Source organism: Rhamphochromis longiceps, linkage group LG3, assembly GCF_057381845.1.
Source record: "Rhamphochromis longiceps isolate RC_006_pf linkage group LG3, R_longiceps_female_GT1.1, whole genome shotgun sequence".
Classification (NCBI taxonomy): domain Eukaryota; kingdom Metazoa; phylum Chordata; class Actinopteri; order Cichliformes; family Cichlidae; genus Rhamphochromis; species Rhamphochromis longiceps.
The window spans coordinates 15,923,469-15,936,480 of NC_140559.1; the positions used below are offsets into that span (position 1 = coordinate 15,923,469).

At 43.6% G+C, this 13,012-nt stretch overlaps 2 protein-coding genes across 4 annotated transcripts in view; both read right to left on the minus strand.

Moving 5' to 3' along the window:
• LOC146673131 (P2Y purinoceptor 14-like) overlaps window positions 1-11,907 on the minus strand; it is a 43,469-nt gene extending 31,562 nt beyond the window's left edge. Inside the window, exon 1 of the mRNA XM_085401841.1 lies at window positions 11,772-11,907. The gene's annotated coding sequence lies outside the window, so the exon portion shown is untranslated. The remainder of the gene's footprint in view (window positions 1-11,771) is intronic.
• LOC146673132 (P2Y purinoceptor 14-like) overlaps window positions 1-11,911 on the minus strand; it is a 41,808-nt gene extending 29,897 nt beyond the window's left edge. For 2 of the 3 annotated variants that reach the window (XM_085401827.1, XM_085401825.1), the window contains exon 1: window positions 11,772-11,907. The gene's annotated coding sequence lies outside the window, so the exon portion shown is untranslated. Of the gene's footprint in view, window positions 1-11,771 lie in introns of all 3 variants that reach the window. The other variant, XM_085401826.1, reaches the window with a different exon arrangement.
• Between the last annotated feature and the right edge of the window lie 1,101 nt (window positions 11,912-13,012).

Consider the following 13,012-nt stretch of genomic DNA (forward strand, 5'->3'; position numbering starts at 1 on the left):
GAGCGACAGCGTCGAGGACAGATTTACAAGCAGAATCCAAACAAGAAACTAATCCATCTGAGATGGACAACTCAGGAGGATAAGAAATAAATTGGTCAAACAATATGGAAAACCGCTCGGCAGTATCTGAGCCAAAAGCACGATAACATCGAGCAGGTACAGCACGCTTAAGAACAGGATTAAAAAGAACAATATCACATAAAATAGGCATATGGTCAGAGAACACCGCATCCTCGACAAGTACGTTTTGGACAGATAAACCATGTGATAAAACCAAGTCCAGTGTGTGACCACGTTCTTGAGTGGCACCTTTAACAGACTGAATAAAGTTAAAAGAGTTCACTAAGTCCAGAAAGTTCTTAGCCAGGGGCTTCCCCGGGCAGCAGACGTGTATATTAAAATCACCAAGTAAAAGGATCTGGTCATACCGTGATGCACAGTCAGCAAGAAACTCTGAGAACTCGGATAAAAACTCCTTGTTATATTTTGGGGGCCGATAAACAATCGCACATAACAGCGAAGACGAGTGGCCCAGTTCACACAAACAGAGTTCAAAACTGGTGTGGCGTGTTGATGGGGATAGCTGCTTAAAGTCAAGATGTGCCTTAAAAACAACAGCTAGCCCTCCTCCGCGACCAGAAACTCTCGGAACACTAAAAAAGGCACAGCCAGCCGGCAGTAATTCAGAAAAGGCACTTAACTCACCGGGTGGAATCCAAGTTTCAGTCAAGCAAAGAAAATCCAGTGCATGGGAAGCGAAAAATTCCTTCAAAATGAATGTCTTATTTGCCACCGATCTGGCGTTAATTAATCCCAACCTGAGAGGAATTGGCTCGGGAGCTTCCGAGGCAGCAACAACCAGATTCACAGGTCGGAGGTTTGTTTGGTCCACTCCACGCCAACGCAGATGTCGGAGAGGAGAGGGTTTTGCAGAACCCTTCTCGAGAGATCCCACAACAGGAACCAAGCAGGAGTCCACCGGGTCCAAAGCACGCAACCGCACCAAGAGTCGCGGGCAGGATCGACAAATTGAGCGAAGCTCATGAGGAAAACAAGAGATCCTGAGTCTCAGTTTGACAAGGAGACCTCCACGGTTACCTCGTCTCCTGCGTCACTTCCGCACATCCAGTGGCAATGGTAAGGAGCGCCAGTGAGGTGGTGTTACTTCCAAATCGGGAGGCAGAAAGCCTTGGTTGTCATTTCCAAACCGAGCTAAAGCTTGGGTAGATAAGCCTATTTCCAATAATGTCTGGCGATCATAAAACAATGCAGGGCTGACATGTTGCACAAAATTGACTAAAAACAATAAAATAAAACAAATAGAAGAGAGCGATAGACGGCATGCCAAACACACAGGCGCCATCTTGGTATGTGTCATCCATGCCATGTCACAGTTAACATGGTGCCTACTAGTCAGTAGCATAAACTCAGCCACTTATAACATTGCTAAACACCTTGCTACCATCCTTGCTCCTCTCGTGGGGAACACCCCACCACATCAAGAACTCCACCGACTTCACCGACAAGGTCCAGAAACTTACCCTGGATCCAGATGAAACCATGGTGTCCTTTGATGTAGTCTCTCTCTTCACTTGCATATCCACCACGGAGGCCGTGGAGACTGTCAGAAAACGACTACAAGAAGACAGCTCCACACCCGATCAGATCTGCACACTGTTAGACCTCTGCCACACCACTACATATTTCAAGTACAACGAAGGCTTTTACAGACAAAAACATGGCTGTGCCATGGGCTCCCCCGTGTCACCTATTGTAGCCAACCTTTACATGGAGGAAGTGGAAAGAAAGGCTCTTGGCTCTTTCAAAGGAAGAGTACCCAGCCACTGGTACAGATATGTGGACGACACCTGGGTCAAAATCAAGACACAAGAAGTGGAATCCTTCACTGCGCACATCAACGCTGTGGATAAAAACATCAAGTTCACCAGGGAAGACACAAAGGACAACTGTCTGCCTTTCCTGGGCTGCGCTGTGCACATTGAAGAGAACGGCAAACTCAACATCGAAGTTTACCGGAAGCCCACACACACGGACCAGTACCTCCTCTTTGACTCCCATCACCCTTTGGAACACAAACTTGGAGTAATCAGGACTAGGGCTGGGCGATATATCGAGTTTTTTAAAAATATCGATATATTTTCATACGAGATATAAGATGTGACAATATCGTTTATATCGATATAGTCTATGTTACGTTATGATTATACTTGTGGAGCCGCAGGTTTGCCTCTCTTTCGTCCACTTTTGTCTCTACGCAACGTTACTCGGCCTCGCCTCTCCTTCACTGAACACAACTCCGCCTCCCCCATAGTTTCACCTGCAGGCAATGACAAGATGAAAGCGGAAAATCTCCGTTAGCGAGTTACCGTGCGTGGGGCTGGATGGCGTCAACGGGTTAGCGTGCTAACCGCGCTAACGACATGCAGCCAGGAGGGGCTGCACGGCCTAAAATCCTTTCATTTTCTCAAAAATCGACAGTGCGCCTTATGTATGAATTCTGGATGTGCTTACTGACCGCGAACCGAATTTATGTGGTACACAGCGCTCAGCAATCTGTCAAAAAATGTTTTAATATGACTTTGCTAAGCTACGGAGCTGCACCGCTTGATGGATTGTCAGAGGATTACGGCTACCGAGGAGGAGCCTCGCGGAGTGATACGTACTGTGTGTGTATAAGGACCACAAATGGCACCTGTTCAGAGACGTGGTGCAGCTGTGAAATCTGTCTCTTTGTTATTATGCTCAGCGTCTATTAGTTTACATTTTGACTGCACAATTGTGAGCTTTTTGTTATGCACAAAAACAACATTGTTTTCTTTTATTTATGGACCATGATTATTTAATAAATGCTGATAATTTATTTTTGAGTAATTTCTTCATGTACATCTACGCTGTATGTAAATAAAAGTGCCCGAGTGACATCTGGGACACAGTGTGACTAAGAACTCTCTTTTTGTTCTTAACTTATGGCTTTAAAAAAAAAAATCGAGATATATATCTTATATCGCCATCCAGCTAAAAAATATCGAGATATGAATTTTGGGTCATATCGCCCAGCCCTAATCAGGACCCAACACCACCGGGCAGAACGTGTTCCCTCTAAGCCTGAAGGGAAAAAGAAGGAACACACACATGTAAAGGAAGCACTCAAAACGTGCGGCTATCCTAAATGGGCGTTCTTAAAGTCAGCAAAGAGGCACAGAAAAGAAGACCAGACACCAGCGAGGGAGGATAAGAAGGACAGACGCAACAACATTGTCATCCCCTATGTAGCCGGTGTATCAGAGAAACTCAGGAGAGTTTTCTCCAAGCATGACATCCCAGTGTATTTCAGACCCAGCAACACGCTCAGACAGAAACTGGTTCACCCGAAAGACAAAACGCCAAAACACAAACTTAACAATGTGGTGTATGCTGTACAGTGCAGCGAGGAATGCTCAGACCTCTACATTGGAGAGACCAAACAGCCACTTCACAAGCGCATGGCACAACACAGAAGAGCCACCTCCACAGGACAAGACTCAGCAGTCCATCTGCATCTTAAGGATAAAGGACACTCTTTCGAGGATGCCAATGTTCACATTTTGGACAGAGGACAGATGGTTTGAAAGAGGAGTGAAAGAAGCCATCTATGTCCACTGTGAGCGACCATCTTTGAACAGAGGCGGGGGTTTACGACACCAACTCTCTGCCATCTATAATCCAGTTTTGAGATCCCTTCCCAGACGCCTTAACGCCAACTCACATCCTGGGCCATCTGACCTCAGGAATTCGCATGATAAGGTGGGGCCAGGTTTCACAATGAACACACCCGAAACTCTGGCTGATTGGGACCCACGCCCAGTTTCCCACCTTGGCTCAGGCGATTAGAGGATCATCAGGGGGTCCTTTTGTCCCTCTGTGGGGGGTCACTCCCACTAGGTTTATATCTGGGACTCTCCACCATTTGACCTTAGAACTGAAGAAGCTTCTCGGATGAGAGGTGAAACGTCTTCAAGCAACTTAAAGAAGTCCAGACGCTTTTCTTTGCAAGCTCCTTTGACGACACGTATGTGAGAATGCTGTTTGTAGATTACAGCTCAGCATTCAATACCATCGTTCCCTCGAAGCTGGACAGGAAACTGCAGGATCTAGGACTGAGCAGCTCCCTCTGCAGCTGGATCCTTAGCTTCCTGTCTGACAGACGCCAAGTGGTCAGGCTGGGCAGCATCACCTCATCCCCCATCACACTGAACACTGGTGCTCCACAGGGGTGTGTACTGAGCCCTCTCCTGTACTCACTCTACACCTACGACTGCAGAGCCACTAACAACTCGAACATTATTGTGAAGTTTGCGAATGACACTACAGTGGTGGGTCTTATCACCAATGGTGATGAGACGGCCTACAGGGAGGAGGTCAGCGCCCTGACCCACTGGTGTCAAGACAACCATCTCACCCTCAACGTCGCAAAGACAAAGGAGTTGATAGTGGACTTCCGGAGGTGCAGAGAAGTACACACCCCCATCACCATCAACGGCGCTGCTGTGGAGAGAGTGAGCAGCTTCCGGTTCCTTGGTGTACATCTGGCTGAGGATCTTACGTGGTCAGTACACACAAACAAGACAGTGAAGAAGGCGCAGCAGCGCCTCTTCTTTCTCAGGAGACTGAAAAGATTTGGCATGAGCCCCCGCATCCTCAGAACCGTCTATCACTGTACCATTGAGAGCATCCTCACTGGATGCATCACCACCTGGTATGGCAACAGCACCGCTTACAACCGCAAAGCTCTCCAGCGAGTAGTGCGGTGCTCTGAACGGATAATTGGAGGTGAGCTTCCCTCCCTCCAGGACATCTACAGGAAGCGGTGCCTGAGGAAGGAGGGGAGGATCATCAAGGACTCCAGGCACCGCAGCCGTAAACTGTTCAGACTACTTCCCTCAGGAAGGAGGTTCTGCAGCATCCGGTCCCGTACCAGCAGACTGAGAGACAGCTTCTTCCACCAGGCCATCAGACTGCTGAACACGTCATAGACACCTCAGCTTCACTACTGGAACTTCAACATTATGCACTCCGTACTGTACAGTAATGCCACTGTTTTGCACAATATCCAACTACAAACCTCTGTATATTTTATATATTTAACTTTATTGCTTACTCTATTTAATTTGTAAAATATGTATACACACACACACGTAGAAAAACATACTTAGTATACACATCCAGTAATGCATATACTATTATATATTGTACATATATTTATTAGTCTCAGATGTAGCCAGTCTTGTATTTTGCTTGTTTTATATGTTATTGTATTTTTGCACAACTCTGCTGCTTGTGAAGCTCGCACACAAGAATTTCACTCGCATGTACTGTACCAATGTACCTGCACATGTGATGTGACAATAATGTGCTGCTGCTACTACTGCACATTCACCCAGTGTGTGTGTGTGTGTGTGTGTGTGTGTGTATGTGTGTATATATATATATATATATATATATATATAAGGGGTGCAACGATACACAAAATTCACGGTTCGGTTCTTTGGTGTCACGGTTCGATATTTTGTCGATACAAAAAAATGTTCATGCCTTTTTAATTTGTCATTTATTAAAATTATAAATATATATTTTAACTCAAAAGTACAGTTTTTAAATTTAACCCTAACCCTTGTGCGTGTTTTTTATTTTGACAGCGAATGCGCACCTGCGGACCACTTATGTGCAGCCCTGGTTATTTAGCTCGTCATATTGCAGCCACAGAAATTCTTTTGTCCATGAAACCATAAAGCTGCACTTTCTTTTTGCCTTATAGTCTGATTTGTCATAACTTCTCCGTTTTGTGGTAAGCTTTTCTTTGGCTGTCACTTCTTCAACCTGACCTGTCTTATTTGGCTCAGCAGAACTAAAATATATATCTGTCTGTGAAGGTTCTCAGTCAACCAGGTCATCGTAGTCAAATATAAATCCTGCTGCTTTTACACACGCACTCACATAAGCTCAGCGATTCTCTGCGCGATCAACCTCTCACATGTTTAAGCTTGCTGCGGGAGATTTCACTTGTCATGTTTGCATAGTAAGCTAACGATTAATAAGACGATGTTAGAGGAATTGGTGCACAAATTATCATCACTCACAGATCAGTGCTGTCGCTCTCTATATACAGTTCGCACGATTGCAAAGTGAAAGCAAAAAAACAAGCGCAAATTCAAACGCGATTTCAATATGTCACATATTGACAGTGGCTCACCGATGCCAATGACATAATTACCCAGCTACATTTCTGAAAGAATGCAAAAGCATTGACATATATTTTTCCTTCCTACAATAGCCCGACGGGCAGGGCAGAGATAGATTTTGGTAGCCCGACTGAAAAAATCGCTAGCTCCAGGACGTCGGGCTAGCGATATTGCAAGCCCTGTATCTGATTGAGGAATCACTCATCTTTGGAAAAGAGAGTTTATTACAGAGAAATGTCTCTTTCCAAAACAAAAGCTATACTATCCGCTTCTTCTGGGCTATATTCTCAGCAGCATAAGGAGAATCATGTGCTAACAGCTGTCTAAATGACTCGGCTAAAGTTAGTAGCATGCTTGTTGTTTTTGTCTTTGCACTAGGATGATGTAAATGTGCAGTCATATTCGTTGTGTTCCCACTAGTGCTTTCAGGTTAATCTCGTTGAAATGACCTTAACGCCACAACACGGCAAATCTCCGTTAACGAGCTACCGCCGATCGCCCCGTGCATGGGGCTAGACGGCCAACACGTTAACGAGCTAACTGCGCTAACACACTAGTTCCCACCCATGTAATTGAGCATTGCGTGGCACATCCAACATACTGTTTTACTTTAGTCCATGACTCGCTTACCTTCAGGGTCATACGTCACATGAAAACCAAAATAATTCCAAACGCCAGATCTGAATGAGGGTGGGGGAGGTGCCCTGCGCTCTTCCTTCTGTCTATGCTGTCTGTGTTGAGCGCTCAGTGGATCTGCGCTCGACAGTGCAGCCTAGGCGGAGTAGTCGAACGCAGATTCACTGAGCGCTCCACACAGACAGCATCGTCAGAAGGAAAGTTGATAAAATAAATTACAAATGTTGTATTGTTCGATACATATGCGTACCGAACCGAAAGCACTGTATCGAACGGTTCAATATCGATACGAATATCGTTGCACCCCATATATATATATATATATATATATATATATATAAAGTAAGCCTGCTCGGGAGCAGGCTTACTTTATGTAAACAAGATTAGATTGCGGCCACTCAGGTATGTCCGCTTCATTTATACAAAAGCAACAGCGATATTTCTCCACTGTTTTACCATACATAAATATTATCAATGTAACTAAAGATAATGCAGTATTTGATTCTTTTATTGATTTCATACAGATACATACAGGTCATTTCCTAAAAAAGGGAAATGTACTATTAATCATTCTATGTCATGTATTTGATTATTTCAGATGTAATTCATATTTTAGAGTAGTAATAGTAAATCACTTCGTGTAATCAAGATGAGAGACCACGGCTATAAAAGCGAAGGTGGATTTGAGAAGTCTGTCGCAGCCATGTCCTGTCCGTATACGCGAGCCACCCATTGCGGAAGGTGCAAGATTGATAAGGAGAGTTTCCAGAATTCAGCGTATATTGCGGGATAGACAGGATCCTTTAGCTCAGCGCGACAGTGTGCTCATAGAGAGATATCGATTTTCCCGTGAGGATATTATTTACTTAACCAACTTGTTGACGAGGGGGTGCAGGACCACCACCTGTCTGTTTTTGCTCTGCCCTTTTCTTGGTTGCTGTTATAAACAAACAAATTATTTCAGGGTCTCTTTTCAAGAGGCTAAAAGCAATATAAGTGATAAATATTACCATTCTGTAGAATATTCTTATATTTCACTTTTACCTGTTCCCATGTTCTAGTTGGTCCTGTTGTGGCTCTAATGTGAAAGAGGGTATAACGTAATATCCATCCATCCATCCATCCATTCGCTTCCGCTTGTCCTTTTCAGGGTCGCGGGGGGCGCTGGAGCCTATCCCAGCTGTCATAGGGCGAGAGGCGGGGTACACCCTGGACAGGTCGCCAGTCTGTCGCAGGGCCAACACACAGGGACAGACAACCATTCGCACTCACATTCATTCGCACATTCACACCTAGTGACAATTTGGATTATCCAATTAACCTATCCCCACAAGCTGCATGTCTTTGGACGGTGGGAGGAAGCTGGAGTACCCGGAGAGAACCCACGCAAACACGGGGAGAACATGCAAACTCCACACAGAAAGACCCCGGCCTGATGTTGGAATTGAACTCAGGACCTTCTTGCTGTGCGGCAACAGTGCTAACCACCGTGCCACCGTGCTGCAGAGGGTATAACGTAATATAATATAATAAATTTACCCTACCGCCTACTGGTGTTGGCCAGAGGGGCCGATGGCGCAATATGGCAGCCTGGCTTCTGTCAGTCTGCCCCAGGGCAGCTGTGGCTACTGCAGCTGCCTCCACCAGTGTGTGAATGTGAGAGTGAATGAATAGTGGCATTGTAAAGCGCTTTGGGTGCCTTGAAAAGCGCTATATAAATCCAATCCATTATTATTATTATTAAATTACTTACAAGTTTAATTTGTCAGCAACTTCCTGCCAGCCCTCTCTCCTTGCTTTTGCAGCCTTTTCAGCCTTCCCTTGCGTTTTAATTAAACACTGAAACTCCTGAAATCCCTCAATCAAGAGTTCTTGCTCTGCTGACGAAAAATACTGAGCGCGCTCCTTCGACATTTTCGCCGACCAATCAAAGGGTTGCCGATCAATGTTTCTACTCTCGATGTGTAGCCCCTTTTAAGCCACCCGGCGATCTCACATTACTTCATCCAGCTATACTAATCGTCAACAACAGGTGTGTTCGGAGAACCGGAATAGCAAGCTCAAAGTTAGCGCGATGATTTGATCTTGGGTGTAGTGAGCGAGGTACGAAGAACGGGCCCCTGGTAAGATTTTTTAGGTTGTAAGTATACACTCATGTGCAGTGTTGGGTAAGTTACTTTAAATTAGTAACTTAGTTAGATTACCAGTTACTTCTATCAAAAGTAACTCAGTTACTTCAAGTTACTCATTACTTTCAAAGTAACTAGTTACTAGGGAAAGTAACTTTGGTTTTACTCAGAATTCTCTTGTTAATGTGTTGCTTCTGTAACTGGATACCCAGCAAGATTACCAGTCTTCTAGCTTGCTTACTTGCCACAAGTGCACTGTGCCACCTACCAATAGAAAGGAAAAAATTCTGTGCATTTTTCTATGATAGAAATCCCACGCCTGGACCGTTGTTGACCGCCGCCATGATTCTAGCCTACGTCACAGCGTCATGTTTTTACATCCAACACAAAAACTGCAGTCGTGGTGCTTTCGATTGTATAAAACCAGAAATTCTGCCTTCCGAATACGAAGATGTAGGTAACACCAGACTCCAGAGGAGCTGCATACAGGGCTGGGCTGGGACACTGGGACAGACCCGGGCATTTTGACTAGAGACCGTCATAAAGCCTTTGAATGAAAAGAAACGCTGATGTACACTGTTCTGATGGTATATATGCATAAATAGATATTTTAAATGAGAAAAAGAAAGAAAAGTATTTCTTTGTGCCCCCCTCTCCCTGTTAATGCCCTACCTGGCCCCCTGGCAACACTTTGCTAGACCCGCCCCTGCACAGTTACCAGCTGTCAGCTACATTAAAAAAAAGGATCCTGGTGTTATTTGTCTCTCAGAAACAGTTCATAACTTCCCTTCAACTCATTCATGTCACCTAAAAGGTAAACCTATTTCTCCATCACCTGTTCAGCTCTGATGATCCAGTAAGGACATCTCCTGGTTTCATCTTCATGTTTCCCTCTCACCAGATAACCAAACCATATCATGACCAGCAGCTTTTTTTGCAGCTGTGGCTCCAGCAAACATCAGCTGATACTAGAAATTAATATTAAATAAATTCTAACAATAGCTGATCAAGCTTAAACATGCTGCTGTTGTTTAGCGCGACCTCCGCTGGTTTCCTCTTTCTGGCGCAAAGTGGGCGATAAACAAACAAGAGAGAAAAGCCAATCAGCTGATCATTGATCAGTTTCATGATTGAAGTAGAAACAGGAGAGGGAGGGTTAACTAATTTAAAGTAACTTACCCAACACTGATGATTACACAGTTTTACAATCATTCCAAAACTCTGTCCTGAAACTTTCCACTATCTTTTTTGTATCAGACATACTGAGACAATATTAGGGATAAATAACCAAGAAAACAGCTCCAGAGAAAATACCAAACTATACCCAATTTACAGTACTATACTTTGAATAGTCTCATCTTTGAGCTTAGAATAAAGGGAAAAACGATCCCTTTACCTGTCGGCTTCCCGTGGCTGTCTATTGCACCGGCTATTGCAGATAATAATACAACCGCTTCTTGCCAGTTTTTGTGTTTCTTTTTATCGCTGTGTAACTGATGTCTCACGGTTAGTATCATGGTTGCTGGGCAACCTGACCAGCGTGACAGAGGCTAGACCGTCCCATTTCATAAGCCTCTTACTTCCGCACTTCTCGTACTAATAGTACGCACCGTACGTAGTACGCGTACTTCAAGTGTGCAGACCCTGAATTGGGACACAGCCATATATATATATATATATATATATATATATATATATATATATATATATATATATATATATATATATATATATATAAAATACACACACACATACATCACTGACTTTCAGCTTGTTGTGTTTGTGGATATATGACTGACTTTAATTATTAAACATTCGCACATAAATAAGTGACGTCATATTCAGTACTTTTGACAGTTCACTCTTCGGCCGCTCCATCTTATTAGGGAAATTCCATATACATAAATGTAAATTTCAAAACTCAACCCCATCATTTAATTTGTTTTTGATTGAAATTGAATATTACTTAAACTCTCTTAAATTAACTTCCAATAAAAAAGATTTATTATTGATTGAAATTCATTCAGAAATGTTTAACGAATGAGCTGTCACAACTTTCAAGTACAAAGTTGTTATGAAGTCTGTCACATCCCCCCCCCCTTTTTTTTCTTTTCCTTTATTTGTCCTTCTTATTTCATTGTACTGTATATTGTTACTCTTATTTGCCTTGTATGTCTACTGTACAAACTGAACTGGAATGACTGACTGTTCGCTTTATAATTTCAATAAAGTTTGGAATAAAAAAAAAAAACTCTTCTGCTCCCTTCTGCCGTATTTTGCGGCAAAATTCTCCACACCCACCGCTGCGCTATGGATTGTGGGATATATGGGACCACGAAGCGTGCACCGGACCACGCTTGATATTTGGGGTAATCGACGGCGCATTTGGAGTATGCATTTGAAGTACTCTTTGAATTGGGACAGCCGTCGTCAAGTGGCGGTGACGTAACCGCACTTAAAATGCGTACTTCAAGCGTGCAGACCCTGAATTGGGACACAACCATAGAGAAGACTTTCTTGCTTGCAAACCTATGTGTAAATATGCCTAAGAATTGCACAACAGCATTTGCGGTGAGGCTGGCTTGACTGTGACTTCGTAAGTGAAGGCTCACTTGACCGCAGTTAGCAACCGCCAGATTATAATGTTGCAAGCAATCACAAACTCTACAGTCTGCCTAACTCCAGTGTATACCAAACAGTCTATTGTTCGCAACAGAGATAAACTCAACATAAACTGAACCCGCATTAAAGTTAGCTCGGTGCTTACCTTTAGATGAGCCCACAAACCGACAGAAACTCCGTGACAAAGCTGGAAGTCTTCTAAACACAGGAAACAGATCAGGGAGCAGAGACCCACGTGGTTCACGCTGATCTCAGCTAGGATCCAGGAGACAAGGGTATGCAGATATCGATCCAAACGTTGGTAGTGGTATATGTTCCTGTAAGTTTACTGCTTTACTCCCGTTTCATTAAAAGCAGCTCTCTCTATGCTCGCCTCATCTACCACGCGCACACACCTTGCTCCGCCCCCTTCCCGGGCTCTGCTATAGTGATGGTCGTTCGCGAACGAAATGGCTCTTAGAGTCGACTCCTTGAAGTGAACGACGCGAGCCGGCTCCTTATCGCGAGCCGTCACGTGTTTGTTTTTTTCTTTCTCTCACCCTCTCTCTCGCACTTTTTTTCCTGCTTCACTCAGCACGCGAGCCTTGTGCTTTACGCTGAGCAGAGGGGGGAGGGGCGGTAGTTACACTGAGTAGCACAGGAACAGAGCGGGAGGGAGAGAGAGAGAGAGAGCCAGGGACAACAACGTCACATTAGAAAGGTATAGTAATCATCCACAACTAATTTCAGTTGCAGATGATAAAGGACTCAGAAAGTTTATTCATGCAGGTCCATATGACAGAGAATATGCATCTTCTTTTTGTTTTCATATTTTAATTTATATTTAATTGTGTTGTGGTTTGCAGTGTTTTGTGTTGTTTCATTTTAAATTTGTTTAAAAAGAAAAAGCTGAAAATTTAAATAGTTAAAAGGTGAAATGTGAATAGTTGATTTTTGTATTATATGATTTCTTTATTACATTTTATGTGGAGTGAATAAATAAAAGTATATTTACGGTGGCCCCTAGAGACAAAGCACGTAAAAACTCCAAAACACGTAAAAACTCCAAAACACGTAAAAACTCAGAAGCACATAAAAACTCAAAACACGTACAAACACAACAGAAGTGCTCCAGGATGCTGGGCGCAGTGTTGAGCTTTTGTTACCTAGTGGCTACACAAGCCAGCAAGTACCAACGACCGGATTTGGTGTGTGGTAGTAACAGGTAAATGAACTTTTTTTTAAATTATTTGACTATATACGAGTGCCTGTGTATAAATACACAAACAATACACACATGCTTTCAATTGTGTAATTTAAGTGATCTAGTAGCTCTGCTTTGGAAGTTCAGTTCATGCTAGAAATGTGTTTTGTAGTTTGTACGTGTTTTGTCTCTAGGGGCCACCG